At 53.8% G+C, this 22,888-nt stretch overlaps 3 pseudogenes; 2 read left to right on the top strand and 1 right to left on the bottom strand.

The window, feature by feature from the left end:
* Positions 1 to 419: 419 nt before the first annotated feature.
* Positions 420 to 4,395, bottom strand: LOC127025669 (butyrophilin subfamily 1 member A1-like; annotated as a pseudogene).
* Positions 4,396 to 6,577: 2,182 nt separating this feature from the next.
* Positions 6,578 to 15,859, top strand: LOC127025668 (butyrophilin subfamily 1 member A1-like; annotated as a pseudogene).
* Positions 15,860 to 15,923: 64 nt separating this feature from the next.
* LOC127025663 (platelet glycoprotein Ib alpha chain-like) lies at positions 15,924 to 22,622 on the top strand (annotated as a pseudogene).
* Positions 22,623 to 22,888: the final 266 nt, after the last annotated feature.

Here is a 22,888-nt window from a genome sequence, read left to right on the forward strand (position 1 = left end):
ATTACAAGTGCCACTCAAGACACTGCAAAACCAACGTTCGAACACGTTTCCAAGGCCCTGGACAATGCCTTAGCCTTGGGCAAGACCTTGGACGAGACCCATGTTTCCTGGATGAGCTGGCACATCGAGAGGGCTCTGGGCCTGTTTGTGTTAAAAGAAAAAAACGTCTTAAAAGAGAGAGCGCAGTGTTCCTGGGGAGAAGACTCACCCCAGTCCTTTAAAATAAAACTGTGCTGCAACACAGCAATCTGCCCAGGACGAGGAGAAGAAAAAGCAGCGGCAGCCAGAACAGTGTAAAAGAAACAGAAAACCCAGAGAAAGAGGGCTCACCCTGTTTTAACAGGGACGGCTTTCATTCGCAGCTGCTCAGAACGTACCGAATCTGAGCAGGATTTGTTTGAAGCATCTCTGACGCAGACTAGCGTTGAGAAAAAACTGTTTATTGAGTTGCCTCCACTGCCCGTCGCTGCAGCCTGTTCCCCCGGGCACAGGGAGGATCACGTAGGTCTGATCAACACCCTGCTCTGCCTTTGCTGCCGGGACAGGCCCCACCTTGGTGCTGACGAGACCGTGGGCTTCGTGAGTTCCCCGCTGGCCTCCATGCCCGGCCACCGACCGATGCGGCAGCGGGTCGACTGCCGGCCCCATGCCTTTGCTTGGTCGCAGCTGTGACGCGCCGTCCACGCAGGCTCTGGGTATGGGACAAAAACTCCTGGCTGAGGTTGTCTTCCTGAGACGTGCCCCTTAGAGGGCCCATATTAGTCTGGCCTTGCTTTTCAAGGACCTCTGCGTTCCTGAAGACTTCCTACCTGCAGTGGCACCAGAACGCAGAGATACCTCTTGCACAAGAAGAGCGCTGAATGTAAACTCCTGTGAGTCTTCATGGTGCGATCCTACATGAAATTGTTGTATTTCCTACCAAAACGCTGCAATTATGCAACTCAGCTGCCAAAGAGTTGGGGTTTTTTTATTATTATTTTTGGGGGGGGCACAGCAAAGAGGAACCCATTAAACCTTTTCTCACCCTCCAAAACACAAAATTCCAGTGAAGAGGATCCAGGGCACCCATCTGTTGAGAAACCCAGCTTTCCTCCGGTCTCACCCTGCCTGCATCAGGGTGGCTAAGCTGGCTTTCAGAAAGCAATTTCCTTTTCTTGGTTGAGGTAGGTGTTCCTCACCACACGGGACAAGTCCTTTGGGGTGTTTCCCATGACAAGGAGGGTGCTCTGTGCTTCAAAGAGACCCCTCACGTTTCAGGATTGGTTTTGGGACTCTGCAGGTATGTGTGTGCTCGTGGCTGGGATCTCTCCGCAGGACCCGGGGCTCCGGGCACCAGGCAGCTGGTCGGCACGCAACTCGGCCGCCTCCTTGGCTATTCTCCAGAGATGCGAGGACCAGACCCCATGGCATTGGAGGAGACCAGGGACACCAATGCTGTTGCCTGTGCCCAGCTGCCACCACAAAGGTGACGAGTTGGCACTAAGAGGGTCCAACCAGCAATGTAGCTGGAGAAGAAGGAATCCAGGCTGGACCCAGGCAATGTTCCCCTTCACCTACATTCACCTTTTCTTCTCCTAAGAGCAGGAGTTAGCAGGAGAGGACAAAGCAAGGTCCCTGGGAGTGGGGACCCCCCACCTTTTCCAGGTCTAGCATGTCCTTTGAACGTCATTTCCTCAAAATCCCAGTTCTCCGGAGCAGATCTACAGCTGGAAGGCATGTCCTCTGAGGAGCGGCTGAGCACTCTGGGTTTGTCTTGTTTGGAGAAAAGGAGGCTGAGGGGCGACCTCATTGCTCTCTGCAGCTTCCTGAGGAGGGGACGTGGAGAGGGAGGTGCTGCTCTCTACTCCCTGGGATCCACGCGTCATGCGTGGGAATGGTTCAAAGCTGCGCCAGGGGAGGCTCAGACGTAACATGAGGAAGCATTTCTTTACCGAGAGGATGGTCAAACACTAGAACAGGCTTCCTCGAGAGGTGGTCGATGCCCCAAGCCTCCCCGCGTTTAAGAGGCATTTGGACAATGCCCTTAATAACATGCTTTAACTTTTGGTCAGCCCTGAAATGGTCAGGCGGTTGGACTAGGTGATCGTTGTAGGTCCCTTCCAACTGAAAGAGTCTAGTCTAGTCTATGTGAGGAGAAGGAGACCTTGATGAGGGGAGATCAGAGAATGGCAGATCTGTGGGAATTGCCTCGCCTGTGGACTTCAGACACTTCTCAATTTCTTGCTTACCTTCCTTGGCTGCCCCTGTAGCTTTTACTAGTGCTCTGCTGCAAGAAATGTGTTTAATGCACATGTCAGTGAGAACTGGAAATAAGGCAAGGAGAGGCTTTGGATGTATAGAGAAGATAAGCGTTATCATGAGCTCCAGCATCCAGCTATGTTTGGAGGTTTTTTTTAACTTGGTCATTAAGCTTAATTGAAAAAAGCCAGAGACACTACTCCAGCACCTTTTAAGGAGTTTTCATGGCCTTGTACAGAGCCGCTCTTCAGCACCCCAGCACTGATGCCACTTCTCTGCCCTGGGGCCACCTGGCACCAAGCTCCTCTGTGCACCAAATCTCTGTGCTCCCCGTTGTCTCTGCAGTCCCAGCTGTGGGGTGGAGGGGATGAAGTAGGCTCTTTGGTGGCATCCGTCTCCAAGACCTGCCAGTCCTCCCACTTAGTGGCCAGAGGAACCACGCGAGGAGAAGCCAGCAGGACACAGGACCCTCCCAGTTCCCAGCACCAAGACCCAAGATGATGGTGTTCACCTTTCCAGTCTCCCCCTGTCACCCGCGCTCCCTCCATGTCAGGGGCACAGCTTGAGCCACGAGTCCATCCCCACCCAGAGCCATGGGCGTAGCCTCTCCCCGGGATGTGAAGCCAGGCAGAAAGCAAAGATTGGGGCTTTGTTTTCGGTATCAGCAAATGCCACCTGCCTGGCTGTAAAGTCCAGGCAGACCTGGATGGCCCTGGGGAGGCAGGCAAGGTGCAGGGGGGTCCAGTCAGGGTCAGTGAAAGCATGGTATTGTCCAAACCACTGCCCCACGGCCCAGATCCCCTCCCGGGGGTTAAAACTGAGGACCCCCTTCCTCCTGACAGACTCCTGGGCCACCCCCACAGCCCACCAGTCCCCCCCTTGGCCACCTCCACCTCCCAGCAGTGCCTCCCTGTGGCGAAGCCCTGGCTGCCCAGCACGCACGGCTCCGTGTCAAACCGCTCGGGGTTGTTGGGCAGCGAGGTCCACTCGTCCCCCCGTCCCACGCCTCGCTGGTCGCCAGCCAGGATGAGGAAGGGGTTGGCGGTGTCTGGGTCCAGGGTCACGTCGGCTGGGGACAGAGGAGGAGAAGCTGCTCGGGACAGGCAGCCCCAGGGGTGCGTTGGGGCTGCATCCATCCCAGCAGAAGAAGGGACGGGGCGATTTCCTTTCCCCTGCCCAGAGATGTCCAGCATGGGGTGGGAAACCTCCTCGTGCTGGACGGCCCCAGCCTCAGTGCTGCCCTGATCCTGCCCTTGCTCCTGATCCAGGAGCTTCCATGCGATCCCTGGCCGAGGAGACCTCAGTTTCCGGGAGGAGGATGCGCCTGAGTGGATGGGTGCACATCGGCTGTGCAGACACCTGCACCTCAGCGTGGGTGTCTCTAGTGCTGCAAGAGCGAAACAGGCATGTCTGGGCACAAACCAGTGCAGACCGTGATAGACATTACCCCAAGACCAATAACCCGTGGCCCCAAATTCCTGTTTCTTTCTGTGGGCAATGGAGAGAGCCAAGGATGGCAGCTCAGGTGTCTTTGGTGGTGGTGGTGGGTCTACAGCTAAGCACGAGGAATTCAGCTGGGGGTGTTGCAGCCACCAAGTCTCAACCCCATGACAAGCCCAGGCTGGGAGAAGCCCCAGGTGCTTTGACCCTAAATAGCTCTTCCACAGCAGAAGCAAGATGCATTTTTCTCCTCGACAGAGGACAGTTCCCCCTCCTCTTCCCTTCTGAAAACTCACCTCTTCCACTCATCTCCTCCACCTCATTGGCCAGGGTCTCACTCTCGTCTCTCTCCATCCTGGATACCAGCGTGTCTGCAGAAAATCAGCGGGAGGGGAGGCAGGATTCCCTGTTGAAAGTGGAAATTGCGAGACTCGGAGACTGCCAAAGATGATAAAGCAGCAGAAGGAATGATGGGAAAGTCACAGCATTCAGGCACTTTTTAGACAGCCAGCGCTCACCTGCAGGCTGACTCCAGGAAAGGAGGTTTTGGATGGGTCTGAAGGTCTTCAGTCTGCTCTCCACTCCCCTGATCTCATCAGCTCGTGGCTGGCCTGGGCTTGCACAGCATTTCCAGCTTGTTCGAGCGAGCAGATCAAAGTCCAGAGGGGCTGGCTGGCCCGGAGAGCACAGCTGGGAGTTCGGCACCTTCGCCTCTCTGGGGGGATCGCACCACGGGAGCTTCCACCTCCTCTCCTCTTGGCAACCACCTCCCATGCCCTGAAGCTGCCGGCAGGCATGTGACCTCATCTAACACTTGAATTTGGGAGTTCCCTCTTGATGTTCCTGAAGTGCCCCCGTCCTGTTTGCATCACAGGATCTGCTGCATCTCCCCTCCCTTCGGCCAGCTGCAGGTGGGTGATAAGAGCCTGCTGCACCACTGGAAGAGGCTGTATCTTCCTGCGCCACGATGCTCAGAGCCCTCCTGGGTCAGCAGCACCACGTGCACCTCCAGCCTGGTGGGATGTCACTTGGGGACACCAGCCACAGACCAGTGGCCATGCTCTGGGTGTCCAGGCTGCGTACTGTGATGAGGGAAGAGGTCTGGCTCCTTACAGGCGCTGCTTGCCCGGATTTGTCATGCTGCCAATGGGTTTGCAGGGCACGTGTTGCCTCGATTGCTCAACTGGTAAATGGGGGACAGCAGGTACTGGGCTTTGCATCCCACCTCTCTGTTCTCCAGGCAGCTTTTCATATGCCCAGGGGTGATGGCCTCACCGCTGCCCGTAAGGAACCTGGGAGGTGGCACCCACTCGGCTTTGTCACAGCCCTCTGAAAGCCACCGGTTGAGCACAAAATAAAGCGGAGTGCAAGGGGACCTGCTGCCAGATGGCTCTGCTGCCTGGCGCTGGGACAGTGGCCTGGGAAGGCAGGACTGGGGACAGCCTGGCTCAGCAGGGACCGTTCAGTCAGGGACCGCTGTCGCACGGTGGCATGGGCATGGCACGGTGGGGGCTGCTGCTCGCATCCAGTGTATGCAGGCTGCTGCTGCTGAACGTCCCGTCTGCAGGGTCAACGTGTGTCCCAGAGACAGACAGACAGACAGACACACTCTCTCTCCCCCCACCCCTTCCCCTCTCCCCCTCCCTCTCCCCTCCCTCTCCCTCTCCTTCCCTCCCTCCCTCTGACACGGCCGGTCACACAGCCTGCCGCAGGCAAGGGGCTGCCTTCAGCAGCACCCACCTGCAGGACCCACATCACCCACCAGCACAGGCAGCCACGTCCCCTCCTCCTGTGGGGCTGGCAGAGGCAGGAGGTCACTAGTGCGGGCACACACGCGACACTCTCTGGGTTCACGGGCACATTTGCAGATCCCTCAAGCAGCGGCACGGCCCCTCTGTCCACCCGGTACCCCTGCCTGCACCCCGGGCCCGCTGACCCTCTCCCACGGGTCCCCAGCCTGCCAGCTGGTCCAGCTCGATGCTCGCTGCAAACACGCAGCACTCACACACTCATCCCACATGCGCCCCACACTCGTGGGCCCCCCAGACACCAGCGTGGACCCTCCACCTGCCTGATACCCCTGCCTGGACCTAGGGACTCCGACTCACCAGCTAGCCAAGCTCACTGACTGGCTCCGTTTTACCGGCGACTGGTCGCTTTTACACCCCTTTCTGCCTGTCCCACACCTCGTCCTCCCCGATTCCCTTCCGCTGCGCATGCCTTTAGCTGTTCACATACTTCCACTGACACCCCCCAGTGTCTGCGACCCTCAGCTTTGCATCCTTACAGTCACAAAAGCCAGGCTGGCCCTCCCTGAAGTGATGCCCGCAGATTTGTGATAGCCCATCGATTAGCGTGAGTGATGAGGTTGGTTTATTATACTTATCTCCGCTGTCACTTGTTGGCCAGGTCTGTGTCTCTGTGTGCTTCCTTTATCGCCTCCCTCTTCTCCTTGTCATCCTTTTGGCAGGGTCTCTGATCAGGTGCCTTTACCTGCGCAGATGCTCTCACCTCCCACGTGTGCCCACGCTCCTTGCTGGGGACGGGAGGGTGCGGGACCCGGCTGGGCTGAGCACCCGCTGGGGCTGCCTTCGTGACACATCTCAGGGCAGCAGCTTTCCCGGAACAAACCGTCCTCGACGGCCTCACCTCTTGACCGGGGCGGGAATTGCTTTTAAGCAATTTTTAAGCTAGTGCTGGGCTTTGCTCCCACCCCGGCACCGCCTCTGGGTGCAAATCCTGGCTCCGTCACCTCCCTCCTTCCCACTGCCTCTGGGCTTTTCGCCGGGGACGTGCAAACTGCTGCCAGTATCCATCCCCTCCCAAGTCCGGGGAGAGCCGTGGGAGGAGGCTGCGATACGCAGCCGTGGAGGGTGTCTGCAGCAGGGGCGTGCCTGTGGATGTTGCCAGAAGAGCATTTCCAGACAAAAGCATTGCCAAAAAACCCCTAAGTCACTCAGCAACTTTCATTTTTGAGCGGAGGCAGCGCAGGAGGAAACTGATAGCAGGCTGGGACGCAGAGTGACGTTTTTATTTGTTTCTTGGACAGGGAAAAGCTTAGCTCGAATCGGGATGACCCCTCTGGACGCACCGGGTGACGGCTGAGTAGCTCCTGCCCCAGCCCAGAGCCCAGGAAGGAGCTTGGGGCCTCCAGGTACGTGTCGTCTCTCGGAAAGCTGCAGGTTGAAATCACTTTCTGCCATCTGCCAAAATGGGTCATGGATTTCACCTCTCGTGAACAAAGCCAGGACTACGTCAGAGAGTGATAAGAGGCTTTTAGGGGGGGTTCAGAGCAGGGCCAGGTCCCATCTTGGCCGGGTGTTGAATTAGTGTTTTGGTTATTGTGCTTTCCCTGGTCTGAGACCCCTGCCCTCGCTGCGGTGGCAGGGGATGTGCTACCGAGTCCCGAGTTTGTCCCGCAGGAGAAGCGCGCAGCCCCAGCTCCACGTGCATTTGGTCTGGGTTTCTCCTTCTCGTCCTGCACCTTTCCGTCTCTTTCTTACGGCTGGATAAGAAAAGCAAAGGCTCCATATTAAAACAACTGCCACTTTTTCATGGAATTAGAGGAGATGTTGCAGCTTGTCCTTTGTTTCCCCATGGGAAATTCCTACAACTTTTTATACCAGTCGGGTAGTTTGTATGTAAAGCACCAAGCAAATTCAGGCTGATGATGGAAAACCGATTTCAACCTTCAGCACCTGAGGCTCTTCCCTAGACATCATAAAAAGAGGCTGCAATCAGCAATAAACCCCTTTAAAAGTGAATTCTGCTTTTTTTTGTATTCCCTTGTTTCTTCTCCCTTTTGCCCTTTCCCTCTCCTTCCTCGTCTCCAGGTTGTGCTCCAGCGAAGAGGATGCTCTCCGGTTTCCAGCTCCGCTGCTCTCTGCCGGCTTTTATCATTTATGGTTTAGTTCTCCAAGTTCACAAGCTGCAGTCAGGTAGGGATCCCCCTGGTTCTTGCTGATCCCTGTGGCATTGCTTCCAGCCTGAATATTTTCCCGGCTTCCAGTGCAGCAACTCCCCGTGAATGGCAGAGCCCAGAGCAGGATGAGACCCTTTGCCATAAACCTTGTCCGCTTCTGAGAGCGCCAGCATCCTTCTGGATCCTGGTTTATTACCTCCGGCCGTGTCAGCGCAGGCATTCGCACAACCTCGCTGAACTCAGGCGGAGATTAGATGATGCCGATGAGTTGATTATAGTTTGCTGCCATTTCCCTCCCTGCTTTCCCCGTTCCCAGCACAGTCCCAGCATGTCATTGCTTTACTGGGCTGTGTCCAGGGTGTGCTGGACCCTTTGCAGAACCAATTCAATAAAGGGAAAAAAGAACAACAAAAATGTTTTAGAAAATATTCTGGGCTCTTTTTTTCTGTTAGATTGCTGACCTGAAGCAGCTTCTTCAAGGCCGCCCTGGCAAAAGGATGCAGCACAACAGTTGACTCAAAAGTCACCTTGCCAAAAAAAAGTTGATTTGCTTTTGTTTTCCTTCAACCAGAAACCACTTTCTCTGTGAGTGGAGTGGCCAGCTTATTAATAAGCCTTTTTTTTTAATTTGCAAAGATGCCCAGAGCACCTGAGATGTTTTTATTTTCTCTTGTAATAGGTGCGAATAGCTGAGGAAATTTGAGTTTTATTTGTACCCAAGTTGTCTGCTTTCTCCGGCCAACCACCCAGAAACCTTCCAGCCGCTTCCTTCGTTCCTTATCCTGCTTTCTCCCCACCCTGAGCAGCATGGGCAGCACTTGTCCCCTTGAGAACAAACCGTCTTTTAGGGATTTGAAGAACTTTCCCGCTAGCGCAGGACAGGGAAGCAGAGGAACGGGTGGTGGCCCGGCCCCAGCCTGCTCAGCGTGCTGCATGGCAGGGGTCCCTCTCCCAGCCCTCCCCTCAATGCCTCGTCTCCCCTGGCACGGTTACGCTGCCAACGCGATGGCACGGCACGGCAGCACGCGAACCGTGCGGAGCAGCATCCGCTGGTTTTCCGAGCTCAGTCGCCACAGCAAACTCATGGTTATTTCTTCTTCCTCCGGGGGTTTCTCCCAGCTCCGCTCACTGTGATGGGACCCCCCGGCCCCATCACCGTGGCCATGGGCAAGGACGTGGTGTTGCCCTGCCGCTTCTCCCCAGAGCGGAGCACACAGGACATGGAGGTGATCTGGTTTCGGGAACAATTCTCGCCCTTTGTGCATCGCTACAAGGACGGCCAGGACCAGTACGGGGAGCAGATGCATCAATACCAGGGCGCACCGAGCTGTGGAAGGACGGCCTCGCCAAGGGCAGTGTGGACTTGAAAATTTTGCATGTCCAACTGTCTGATGGAGGGAATTACACCTGCTTTGTTCGCCATGACTCAAGTTATGATGAGGCTGTGGTGGAGCTGAAGGTGACAGGTCTGTAGTCCGTCTCCCTGGCACCTCTAATTTACTTGCTCGTAGCCAGCGCTCTTCTTCCCTGTCCTTCTTCCCAGAAGCAATTTCCGGTGGATGCTTTGGAAATAGGGTTTTATTAAGTAAGTCCCATGGTTGAAAATACCAAGAATGTCTCAGAGAGGTAAAACTGCCTACTGGGCGGCCGTAAGGAGCTTGTGAGACATGCTACCTACTTCCGAAGTGTTCTTGATATTGTCTTCTTCATATAAGTGGGTGTAAGAAAAAAATTTGGCATTGGGTAATAAAGTAAGAATGTCTTGGTTCGTGCTTTTATATTTTAATATCCAGGCCTGCAGATTATTTTGCTGCAGTAGTAGCCTCTAGAGCAGATCTTTGAGTTATGTGAAAAAGACTGCAAGAAACGTCCTGACTCCAGGTGACACTTGTCTTTTAAAAAAACCTAGGATTTGTCTATGTTGAAGTTTAGCCCTTCTTGTCAGGGAGAGGAACAGCCAGGCCACCTTATTCCCCCGATATCCGGCATCTCGCAGCATCACCTGGGGGTCTCTCTTTTCCCGCAGCCACCGGCTCTGCCCCGCTCATCACGCTGGAGCACTACCAGGACGGGGGGATCCGGGTGGCCTGTCACTCGGCCGGCTGGTACCCGCAGCCCCAGGTGCTGTGGCAAGATCCCCACGGGCGGCATTTCCCATCCCTCTCCAAAAAAGTGACCCAGGACGCGAGCGGACTCTTTGCAGTGGAAAGCAGCATAATCCTCACCAGGGGCGTGAACGAGAAACTCTCCTGCTCGGTCCAACATGCCCTGCGCAGCCAAGAACGGACGTCAGCTTTTTACGTATCAGGTGAGCAGAGGACGAGGGCATCGCCCTGTTAACCTTTCCGATGGAGCTGTGCTCAGAAAGCGCCGCCGGCAGAAAATCTCAGGTGCACCTTGCAGGCTGTGTGTTCGGTGCATCAAGTGTATTTTGCACGCTGCGTGTGCAAACAGCTGCGGCTTTCGGCAGCGTTTGTGCAGGTGTGCTGCCAAAATTCACCAGTTCCGTCTTGAAGTGTGGGGTTAGGGGGGAAAAAGACAACCGTCATTGTAGCAGAGTTTCTATAGACACCTGGATTAAACACAAACATTCACAACACTGGAACCAAACAAAAAAGGAGAAACCAACCCGTGCCCTTAGTCTCACCTGCTGTGAAATCCTGTTCTCCTGGTTTGGTATGAGAAATAAATCATTGTGTCTCATTTTAGCATCTGCATGTATTGAATATATTTTTATTTTTTCCTTGTCACACAGAAAAGCTCCTTTTTTACTGCAAGGTTGATTTGGGGCGGGGAATATATCAGAACAGAGGTGCAGTGGTGAACTGGACTGAACATACACCAAACCGCACCACAGTGTCACATCCTTTTCAGCTGCATCCTGTTCCTTTTTTACTTTGGGAATGAACAATTTTGGGAGACTTTATTTCCCGGGGGGCCCGTACCTTTCTCCTGGTGATACTGCTCTGCACTGGGGTGTTGCTGTATTTGTTACCCTGTTTCTGATCCTATGTTGCCTAATGAAATACAATTTTTTTTTTCCAAAGGAGAAGAAAGCATGCTTTAACTAGAAATAATTTGGTTAGAAATCCATTTTCGCTTTAAAAATCCCCCACAATGTATGCAGACAAAATGTCATCAGCCTCGGACAAGTGCTGAATTGCCAAAATGGATTTTTTTTTTTTAAATACTGTTTTTTGTTGGTTTGTGGAGTCCCGTCAGGAGCTGATTTTCACTCTCGATGGGATTCAGGCCTGCTTGGGAGGAGCTTGTATGAAATAATAGAAATAATCCGCTTCCTGTTGCTTGCTTAGGTTACTTGCAGAGTAACCCAGCCCCTTTGGGGATTTTATTTTTCAGATCCCTTTTTCCAAAACGCCCATCCTTGGATGATCGCCCTGGGCGTGGTCCTGGCTGCTGTGGTCGCTCTCCTCATTATCGCTGCCTATCTATTGAAAATTAAAGGTATCATCCTGGCGCGGTGTTTGGGGAAGGGGGCTGGGCGGCTGTCCTATTCGGCTGCCTCTGCTTTTGATGGACGAGTGAGTTTGAGAAATGCCCCGATGGTGCCGGAGTCTTGTCTCGGTGTCTCGGACACACGTACGGTGCCAGGGAACTTAAAGACCCAGGGATTTAATTTCTGGCAAGCAAAGAAAAGCTGTTTCTCCAACACAAAGGCTAGCAAAGAAGGAAGTGGGCCTTAAAGCAGCGCGAGCCAGCCGTTCCTCTGCCCCGGCTGAGGGTGCATTCTGCCCGCAGAAATGGAGCAATAATTTGCCTCGCCCTGCAAAAAAACCCTGGCACTTTTGGGGGCCTGGCAGGGCTTCCTTTCCTTCTGAAAGACCCCTCTGGGGTAACTAATACGGAGGAATGAAGGAAACTGAAATCCTGTATTTCTGACCAAAAGGAGCCGGAGCCGGTGGGTCGTGCAGGCACCGCAGCACTTCCAGACCCCACGGCCTTTCTGCCTTGCAAGTGGCTGTGACTCCTGCTGTGGTTTAATCAGTGCTCTTTGGAAGGGATGTTTTTAAAAATTACTTACATTTCTTTCTTTCCTTCGCAGGAACGCATGAGAAAAAAATAGGTAAGCTTTACTTTCCATTTTCCAGAAATTGGAGAATTCCCTCAAACGGAAGAATTTCTGGGGGATGTGGGGGAGGGAAATGGTTTGGCGAGCGGCTATAGAAAATTGTGAAATTAATTTATGAAATTATGAGATGATGTTGTAATTTTAAGGAAAAGCATTGCAGAACCAAAGAAAGCGTGAACAGATGTTGTAGCAACAGTGAACTTTTTGCTTTTCAAAGGGCTCTCAAGGTTCTTTCCAAAGCTGGAGGAAGCTTCGGGGTAGCACATTTCATTTTGCAGGGGCCTCAGCTTTGTCTCAGCACTAAAAAAACACAGGGGCAGGATGGTTAGGTAGCACCGAAGGTGAAATTTAACCCCATGCTCCTCCCTTGTTGATGCAAACCTGCCCCTTCACCGCTGCCCTGGAGCTGGAGCCCTTGCTCGGATCTCCAGCAACGCAGCGCTGGCCTCTGCCCAAGGTGGGTTCAGGGAGGGTGGGCAAGATCGCCAAATGTCTTGAGAAGAAAGGTCTTGAGTTGCTCCTGGGTTGAAGCTTTTCCATCGTGAGCAATTTCCGCCTCCTCCGCACCCCACCAAGTGTATCGGGGCAAAAGGAATCGGCTTTGGTGGTGACGCTCTGTTCTGGTTTTCTTTTCAGCGACGCACGAGGCAGCACTGCGTAAGTCTCGCTCCCCATCTTCCTGGTGAAATCCTCTGTGAAAACTTTCAGACTTTTTTATTCATCCTCTCATTCTGTCCAAATGTTCTTTTTAGGCAGATACTTTACTTCCCCCTCCCCTGAGCCCCTAATAGTGTGAAAATTCACTCTGTAAAGTCGTTAGGATTTTTTCCCTGAGTGGCTGTCACTTTCATTTTAATTTAAGTAGTGAAATAGTGCTGAAAAGTTATTGGGTTTTAGGGGAAGATTATGGAAACCTAAGCTGTTGAGAATTTTCTTATAAAAAAGTAGCTTGGTTACCAAGAGATTAAAACCAACAAAAACACTTGAAAAGGGCACATGTTTTTATTTGTTTGTTTGCTTGCTTGCTTGTAGCTCATAGAATTGCCAAGGAATAGTCCTTTGGCTATTAAAAATGAGCTCTTGCTAAATTGGTGCCAGTGCAGGGGGAAATAAATGATGGGGAAAATAAATACAGGTCAGCTCACTCGGGAATCATGAGCATCCTTGCAATCAGAGTGCAAATCAGCGCATCTGCCCCCTTCATCACAGCCTCTCCTCACCTCTGTGGTCCTTTAGCTGGGGTCCCAGGGAAGGGACTGTGTCAAATAGTAACTCGTGTGTGTTTCTGTTTGTTGTTCAGGGGACCGTGATGCAGAAATTGGTGAGTCTCCTTCTCTTCCTTACAAAGGATTTTTTACAGAGTCTGTATAGGGTGGCGGTCTTTTGTTTCATTTACACTTTTAAAGTGTGAAGTGAACGAAAGAGTGGTTGGGGGATAAGGGGGAAAGGAGAGAGTGAATTTGAGAATCAAAAAATTAAAGATCATTGAAGATGGTGTCTGGGGTTGGGGATGGATGACTGCAGCGGTGGCGCAGGCAGGGTGAGAGTGCCCTGCGACAGGTCGCCTTGTAGGCGAGGGACCTCCCAGAGCCCTTTTCCTGCCCCAGACTGGGGCAGGACAACCTGCACCATCACCTGCAGAGCAGAGCTCCAGGCTGGGGGTGGGAGCGGGCTTTGCATTGCCGAGTCTTAGCAGAAACCCGCGGTTACGGGAGAGGTTATACCCAAATCAATATCCCACAACCCATTGGTGCTGATTTATCTTCTTTTTCAGAGAAGCAAGCTGAAGAACTGGGTGAGTATCGTTCTCCTTCCTACATGGGAGACTTTTCAGTTGGGCCATTTTCTCATCTGGGTTTTGCACATATGCCCGCGTTTTGATTTTCCTTTTGGGAACAGAAGAGGTAGCAAATACTGAGCGCATTTCAGAAATGTTATTTTCCTTTGCTCTTTATGAGTTTTCAAGCTACTGTCTGTAATCCTTCTATACGAAGAAGAAAATTCTTTCAGTTTTCGAAAGAAAGTACAAACAGACTATAAATATGTGTCTGAATCGGGACAGGCAGCGTGATTATATTTGTAGAAAATGGATGGAGCCCTTTCACGTAGCTGGACATTGACGTTTTGAAGCTACATGCTGTGAGATGACTTTCACAAATATAATGAGCTAATCCGGTACACGTGTGTTCAGATTACCTCTCATCTGTGTTTTTTTTATGTTTTTTAAAGCATGGAGAAGATATGCAGCGCCTATAAAAGAAGGTAATTAAAGTTTAGTCTTTCAGGCTGCTGAATCATCTTCCCTGCTTTAATCTCCCTTCCTGGTAGTTCCCCTCCCGCAGTGATGCTGGTGGGACCAGGGATGCTTCTGCCAACCCTCACTTTACAGGAGGAAGCGTAGTACTCAGACCCGTTGTTCATTTGGTGCATGCCCCAGTTTCAGACAAATCTGGAGAGTCCTGGTCCTCAGTGAGCAGTGCTGGTCACATTTTAGAGACATGGGGACTTCTTCAGCCTGGGGGTCTGCTGACGATCCTCCTCCCTCTCTGCTCGATGTCATCTCTCTGCTTCATTTTGGGTTCCTTGCACTAATATTGTTACTTTGTGCAGCTTCCCATGCCACAGTCTGCCAGCTACCACTTGCACCCTTTTTCTTCTTCCTTATGCAGCCCCAGCAAAGATCTCTCCTGGGGTGAGCTCTGCCCTGATGTGTTGACTCCATCTCTCCTGCAGTGAAGGTGGTTCTGGATTCAGACACAGCCCACAGCGCCCTTGTCCTGTCTGGCGACTGCAAAAGTGTGAGACGAGAAGACATGCGGCAGAACATCCTCGACATCCCTGAGAGATTTAGCCTGTGGCGCTGCGTGCTGGGCTGTGATGGCTTCACCTCAGGGAGATACTACTGGGAGGTGGAGGTGGTGGATGCTGGAGGATGGACTGTGGGCGTCTCTAGAGAAGATGTGAAAAGGAAGGACGATATTGAGTTTAAACCGGAGGCGGGCATCTGGGCAGTGGGGCAGTGGGCAGGGCAATTCCAAGCTTTCACGTCCCCTAATCGCACTCTTCTTCCTGAAATCCAGGCTCCCAAGCGGATCCGGGTCTCTCTGGATTATGGAGAGGGACGGGTGGCATTTTTCAGTGTTGACGAGGAGATTCCCATCTTCACGTTTCCACTGGTGTCATTCGAGGGGGTAAAAGTCTACCCTTGGTTCTGGCTGGGTCCTGGGACGTGGCTCAAAACGTGGCCCTGATGAAGAGGAGGGAGTAAGAGAAGGCTTTTTTAGGGGACCTCGGGAGTTCAGACTCACAGAAGGATTTAGGTTGGAAGGAACTTGTGGAGGTTTCTGTTGCAACCACCTGCTCACAGCAGGGCTAACCTCAAAGCTGCCTTAGGTGTCTTTGGACCTTGTGCAGCTGAATTGTGTAGGATCTGCAAGGGTGGAGATCTCGTTACCTCTCTGTACCTCTGTCCTGGTTCTGCACCTCTCTCAAGGGGAAGAATTAACCCTTTATGTTTGGTCAGAGTTTCCCCAACTTTAACTCGTGACTGTTGCCTTTCATCCTTGCTCTCCACCTGTTGAACAACACTTCCACTGAAAAGACACTCCCACAACAGGGATCGCTTTTTAAATGTACAGAATGAAGTTACTTCAGCGGGATTTGTCTGTATGTGTGTGTCCTGGTTTCAGCTGAGATGATAGAGTTAATTTTCTTCTTAGTAGCTGGTACAGTGCTGTGTTTTGGATTTAGGGTGAGAATACTGATGATAACACACTGATGGTTTAGTTGTTGCTAAGTAGCGCTTATCTTAAGTTAAGGATTTTCGGTTTCCCATGCTCTGCCAGCAAGCAGGTGTGCAAGGAGCTGGGAGGGAGCAGAGCCGGGGCAGCTGACCTGAACTAGCCAAAGGGGTATTCCATACCATAGAATGTCATGCCCAGTATAGAAAGAGGGGGAGTTGGCCGGGAGGGGTGGATCGCTGCTCAGGCATCGCTCAGCAGGTGGTGAGCAACTGCGTTGTGCATCCCTTGCCTTTTCTTGGGTGTTATTTCCTGTTTTTTATTATATTCCGTTCCATTACAATTCTTATTATTATTTTATTATTATTATTATTATTAGTTCGTAGTGTATTTTGTTTTACTTTAGTTATTAAACTGTTCTTATCTCAACAGTTTTACTTTTTTTTTCCCTCTTCCTCCCCACCCCACTGGGAGTGGGGAGGGGGAAGCAGCTGCGTGGTGCTGAGTTGCTGGCTGGGGTTAAACCATGACAGTGTGTCAGCAGCAAACGTCTGTGTCTGAGGCGTTGTCTCCACCTCCTTTCAGCCTGTGGGGAGCTGCAGGCCCTTTTCAGAAAACGGCTCGCTGCATCCCGCAGGAGACAACGAAGGCATGTCAGTGGGATCGGTCCGTGGCTCTGCTTGTCCCCACGCCTGCCTGCAGCACAAGCCCGGGTGACGAGCTCACATCTACACTGCGAGATGGATCCCACCTTTGGTCGCTCATTCTGGGGAAGGAAAAGCTGCTTTTGCTTACAGTGCCGAGGAGCCTGGAGCAGGCTCAGGATGTCCCATGTGGGCTGAAATGAAGCTGGAGAACCCAAAAATTCATATGAAGACGGGCATCTCCTCTTGAGGCATGTTTTCGGGCAACTCCAGATTATTTTGCTGTAGTGGAAACTGCCACCTGCAAGGGGAGGATAGAAGTATGTGCTTCCTCTGAGGCCAGACATGCTTTTGCACCAGATTCTCCATTCAACTGATGTCCCGCAAGCATGGACCTTCCCAAGGGAAGGCTTCACCATTACTACTGAATTCACGGGCTTCTCAGAAATGAAAGAGGATGCACTTGTGTGTGTGCCAGGGTAGGTCTGTTCAAGCTCAGCCCAGGGCAGCTCCATCCTCCCACCATGGAGGAGCCCGAAGGAAAGAGCTCAGAGATGCTATTAGGGCTTTCACCTTTCTTTCTGCCCAGCCCCTAGGAGTAATGCTCCCAGAGGCTGGTGGTCATGTCTCAGCTTTGTTCCTTGCCATGCACAAGCCCACACGATGCAGCAGATGCCAAACCAGCTGTGGGGCCTGCAATAGCTGAGGGGCTTGTCGAAGGACCCGGTGACAGAGCGTTCCAAAGCCCCCTGTGAACAGTGTCACAAGCCTACAGGGCCAGGCAGCATGAGGGTGGCCCCTGCTGCCAGGGCTCTGAAGAGTGGTTAGACATTCATGTCCCTAAAGAAGGCTGGTGGGAAGGTGAAGATACAGACCCAGCTTTCTGCACCGGAGAAGGAGCACCGTGCTCCTCGAGCCAGTTGCACGTTTCTATGATCCTCGGGCACCATCACCTCATGATCTCCTTCCTATTTCCCAGAGTCACATACGGTGTTGGTGAGGTGCTAAAGGAAGTGGGAAACAGCCTGGATCACCTTGTTCCCTCCAAACACCCACTCGAAACAGTCTGCAGGTGAAATCAAGGTTGGGGCAACAACCTCATGGGAGATCGACCCCCGGGGTGTGGGAACAGGCTCTGGAGCAGGGGAGGAAGCTGATGGACTGGACAAAAAGGTGAACCTAGGACAGGAATGAGAGAGTGGACTGCAAATGTGGGGCAAAAGCATCGTCGCTAGTAGGATGGCTGACGTAACCCTCATCTCCCTCTTGCCTTCACCTGAGGGAAGCAGGTTCAGCAAGGAGACACCTTCCCCGCTCCTTTGCTCTCCCCACCTGGATGTCAGGACCCCAGGATCTCTCCTGGCCTCCTCCTCACTACTCGTAACCAGCCATGGGAAGAGTGTGCCTGCAGATGACTCCTGACCTGTGCACCCCTTTCCTCCGGTACAGCGTGCCCCTTCCCCTTCAGCAAGACTTGTCACAGTGGACTGCTTGGGTCTTCTGCTCCTTCTCCTTCAGGGAGAGAAGCAGGTGGGGTGAAGGACCTTTTGAAGATTAAAGGTGTCCTAGTCCGTTCATCTACCTGGAAAAGGGAGACAGAGAGGCAGAAGCAATGATAAGGGCTGTGGGTTGGGAACGTGGGGCCGTGGCATGGAAGACCAACTGGTGGTGGTGTGGGGGATGCTGTAGGCCCAGGGTGAGGGTAAGAGTAGTGCTGTGGAGGAGAGGAAACCACATGCAGGCTTAATCCCTGGGATCCTATGAGAAGGCCAGGGTTACATTTGCTCTCTCCCTTCCTACCGCCTGCTTTCTGTTGGAAATCGCTGATGCAGAGCCAAAAAACAGCCCCCCAAGTTCTGCCTCTGCTGCTGCCTCCAGCCCTCTTACTACAAGCTGAACCAAAATGCCCCTGCAGTGAGTGGGCTGGGGGTGAGAGAGAGGCCGGGAGAGGACACAGGAGGGACAGCTGACCCCAGTGGACCAGAGGGATATTCCATTCCATGTAGCATCATGATCAGCAATAAAACTTGGGGAGGGGAGGAAGTTTTTCCAAGGTACCATTGCTCGAGGACTGGCTGGGCATGGATCTGCTGGTGGGAGGTGGTGAGTGAACGCTTTTGCATCACTTTTTTTCCTCTCTCTCTTTCCTTCACTCATTAAACTGTCTTTATCTTGACCCACAAAGGTTTTTTTCTCACTGTTGCTTTTCCAGTTCTCTCCGCCATCCTGCTATAGAGGCAGTGGGCGAGCGGCTGGTGGGTGCTTAGCTGCTGGCTGGGGTTGACCCACCACAATCCACAGAACGGAAGACCAGTAGAAAACCAATCAGTATCTCCCCTCCTCTGTAGCATCTCCCCTTGCAGCTTTTGGGTGAACCTCCAGCCCTGCAGTCCAAGATGCTCTGCAGCGACCTATGGGCCAAGGAAGTGGAGACAGCTCGGCTGCAGGAACAGACAGCAGGAGGAATTGTAAAACCGAGCTCCTTCCTCTGCCTCTAATCTCCTTGCCTGGTCTGTGCTGCGGCTTCTCCCACAAATGTTAAAGCTGCCTCAGCTCTCCAGAAGAGCCATCCCCATTTTTCCTGGCAAGCCAGAAAGAAAGGATCCCTCATCTACACCACAAACAACTAGCTGAGGTTATGTGCAGAAACTGTTTCTCGCCGGTATGCCAACTAGGCTGCGGTCCCCAGGGTGAGGTGCCTCAAGGACTGAAGCCTGGAGCGTGCTGAGAAGCTGCCTTGAAGCAGAGGAAGGGGCAGACGTTTGTGCAAGGGACCGTTTTCCCCGGGATGTAAAAGGGTGCGGCTTAGGGGGCAGGAGGCATGCAAGGGCTCCTCCTTGGAGCAACCCTCCCTCCTTTACTGCGTAGAAGCAAGAAATTATGGAGCTGGTCTCTGGCTGAGACTTCTCCAAGGAGACGGTGGTGTGGCAGCGCAGTTAAAGCGAGGGCTGTGCTGAAGGACAGGAGATGGGTTTGGGTGCTCAGGAAGCCGCAGCTCCCCTCCCACAGCTGTGTGTGCTGATAGAGGGCCTGGGCAGCCCCGCCGCTGGCGCTGCCACCAGAGCAGCACCCGGTCCTCGGGCAGGAGGGAGGCAAAGCAGCAGGAGAGCAAATGCTGGAGGCTCCACGGGTGAGTCCCAGGGAAGCAGTGTCCATCAGGGGCCGGGCACTCGAGGTAGCCATGTCTGTGCATGGGAAGCTCTTTTTACATGATTCATGCTCCTACCTTGTGAACCCAAATCTAGCAGAGGGCTCAGCTGGTAAGAGCATAGTCAGGGAGCCTCTTCCAGCACACAGCTTGTCTGGGCTGGTATGGGTGTGGGTGTGCAGGGACGTGAACACCGCGGAGCCACTGCCTTTGCAGTGGTGAGGGCAGCAATGCCACCCCAGCAGAGGAGGCACCGCCATGAGGAGGCGTGTGAATCAGGTTCTCCCTCCCATGGAGGAGGATGAGGTGAGCAAAAGGGCAGAGATGGTGTCTCCTTGCTGAGCCTGCTGCCCTCCACGGACGAGATGATGGGGTGGGTGCTGGCAATGGGTGTGGGACTCATGTCTCCCTTCCATCCTCCCAGGGAGGAGCTGTGGGGCTCAGAGGGCTCCCAGAGGGTCTGGTGGGGGATGCCAGCTCTGTTGTGAAGAGTGCTTGCGTGGGAAGAAAGGCGATGTGTAGGTGTGTGCCTGCCTGTGCCCATGCCTCTCAGCTCTCCCCTCCAGGCCATGCGGGTCCCTGCCCTGCTCCTGCTCATCCTCCCGGCCCCGCTGCCCCAGCCGGCACTACTGACCCAGGCCAGCCCTGCCCGTCGGAGATGAACAAGGTCAAGGACCTCCTGGAGGTGAACTGCACGGGGCAGGCTCTCAGCGCGGTGCCCCCAGACCTGCCTGTGGACACAGGCATCCTGCTGCTCAACGCCAACCGCCTGGCATCCCTCTCCACCGCCACCTTCCTGCCCCTCCCCCAGCTGCAGGACCTCGACCTGTCCAACAACGGGCTGGCGGCTCTGCACACTGGGCCCCTGCTGCTGTCCCTGAAGGAGCTGATCCTCTCCCACAACGCGCTGGGGGCCCTGCCCGCCCTGCAGGGCCTGCCCGAGCTCACCCGCCTGGCCGTGGCCAACAACAGCCTGGCGACACTGGCCCCGGGGGCTTTCCGCACCGTGCCACGGCTGCAGGACCTGGACCTGCGAGGGAACCGGCTGCGGACACTGCCCCAGGAGGCCTTTGCGGGGCTGACGGCACTCAAGGACTTGGACCTCTCAGACAACCTCCTGGAGGAGCTCCCCAAGGAGCTGCTGCAGGATCTGCAAAAGCTGGAGACCCTCTGGCTCTCAGGGAACCGCCTGCGGACCCTGCCCACTGACTTCTTCCCCGAGGGCACCTCTTCATGTATGTCTTCCTCACTGAGAACCCCTGGCACTGCGACTGCGACCTGCGCTACCTGCGGGCCTGGATCCGGCAGAACGATGACAGTGTCTATCAGCCCGAGCGGGGCCTGGAGAAGACAAAGGTGGAGGTCGCCCCTGAGAAGGTGGTGTGCCACAGCCCCGCTGAGCATCGGCAGAAGCCCATCATCCACTTCAAGCCCAACTGCGGCAACATGGGGGATGCGGATGAGGAGGAAGAGTACGAATACAACGATGGGGAAGAAACGATGGAGAAAGCTACCATGATCACCTTCTTCCCCCCACATCCATCCCTCCCGGAAGAGCACACCACCATGCCCCTTGCTGTTACCTGGCCTCCCCTCACTACCACAAGACCTCCCCTCAGCACCCCCTGTAGCTCCACCCTTGCCCCAAGCACTTCGCTTGCGATGCCTGCAAGCACCACAGGTCCCAGCACCACCACTCCAGCGCCAGCCAGTCCCACCATCACACCCACACAGACCCCCAGCACTGCCACCATTCTCATTGCTGCTCCCGCCAGCACCCCGCAGAGACCCACCACCCTTGTCTCTACCACCTCACTGCCAACCAATATGAGCACCAGACCTCCCAGCACCAGCAGCCGTCCTCAAACCACCCTTGCCGCCGGCACTACCAACACCTATGCCGCTCTCATGGTGTCCACTGGCACGTTTTACACCACCTCCGCAGCAGTGACTTCTACTGCCACGCTAGAGGCCTCTTCCATTGTCAGATCTTCACCTCCTCCTCTGACGTCGACCACGCCGGCGGTCTCCACCACCATGCTTTCCACTCATGCCCTAACACAGCCAGCTTCCCTGAACACCACACGCTTCACCCAGCCTGCACCTTCCCTTCCACCTGCACCTCTCCCCCTCTGCCCATGCTCCACCTCAGGACTGGTCGTACCTGTGCTGCACTCACGGGCAGGTGGGGAGGGTCCGCAGCGGGGGCAGTGGGTGCTGAGGCACTGCTGCCTGTTGCACTGGGTGCTCTACCTGGCCTCCTTGGCTCTGCTGGTCCTGACCGTGCTGGCTCTAGCAGGCTGGCTGGTGTGGATGTGTCTGGTGGGACGGCCCTCCTGGCACGAGTCCCTGCAGACCCAAGAGGTGCAGTATCCGCTGCTGAGGTGGAGGGAGTCGACAGGAAGCCCTGCGATGCATCTCAGCAGCTTCAAAAGCCCCCGCCAGCGCCCCACGTTCTGTACCATCAAGGAAGTAGAGTTGTGCCCTGAGGTCACTTACTGCACGATTAAAGATGTGGGGATACAGCGCAGTCCTCCTGCAAGTTCCTCCTTCTGCACCACAAAGGAGCTGTGGGTCCACCATCGTCCCCTGAATGCTTCATTCAAGTCTTTCTCCAGGAAGCTGATGGTCACAAACCTCGGGTCCCTGAGGACCCCTTCTGCTTACAGCCTGGACAGGGGTGTCAAGGCCATCGGTGACGTCAGGGTGAAATATGCTGGCAACACCTTGTAAATGCTTCTGTACGTTCAGAGAAAGAGGCGGAGGGTTGTGGCTCTGCTTCACATACCCTTCTTTTACAAGGGAAAGATCTGCTTGCCCAGGGGGAAGCCATCCAGCTCCTTCCTCTAGTATTACTCTCACACACCCTGAGGTTTCTAGATCTGAAATAATTACTTGGGTACTTGGCAGGGGGAGAAGGTGTCCTAAACTGGTCAGTGATAGTTTGGGGCTGCCACTGCCTGGTTTTGGGGTGAGTGTGGGAAAGCAGAGCTTCCTTTGTGCTCTATGTCCCAACTGCTTCTGTTCGAATGCTGCACATAAAGATGCGCTATGCTTTCAACTCAGTGCCAGGTTGTTTTAATCACAGAATAAATATTCTCTTTGCCTGAATTTCAAATGGGTGCTAGTTCCATTTCATTGGACATCCCATAGTCCTGGCAGGGTACAGTGAATGACAAAATTGTCTTCAGTACTTGGAACAGTGAAGATGATAGAGAGGAAAAGTCCGCTTATAGCCAGCTTCCTGACTTTTGCCCCAAATGTGTGATCCTTCCCTGGGGGGTTGAATCACGTGGGAAAAGCATCCCACTGCATGTCCCACTGTCACGTAATAAGTTCAGGAAAGGGTAGGTGACGATGCCTCTGCATGACCCATCATGGGGTGGCTGGAAATGGGGGAGGAGGGCGGGAGGCTTCAGAGGGCAATGGATGTGACTTGTAAGGGATCACACTAGGACAAAGTGTCCAGGGGCTGGCCAAACTTTGTGACCACCTGTGCAGAAGTCACCCAAACATTTTGGGAGGTGTGAGAAGGAGACAGACGTTTGTCATTGGCGGGGGTCAAACGGCAGGCCCCAGCACTGGTGCACAAATGCAGCAACTAGATCATAGGAATCACTTTTGCAGTCTCAAACACTGTTCCAGTTCTAACTGTCCCAAACGTAT

The sequence above is a fragment of the Gymnogyps californianus genome, chromosome 24 (genome assembly GCF_018139145.2).
Source record: "Gymnogyps californianus isolate 813 chromosome 24, ASM1813914v2, whole genome shotgun sequence".
NCBI classification, from domain to species: Eukaryota; Metazoa; Chordata; class Aves; order Accipitriformes; family Cathartidae; genus Gymnogyps; species Gymnogyps californianus.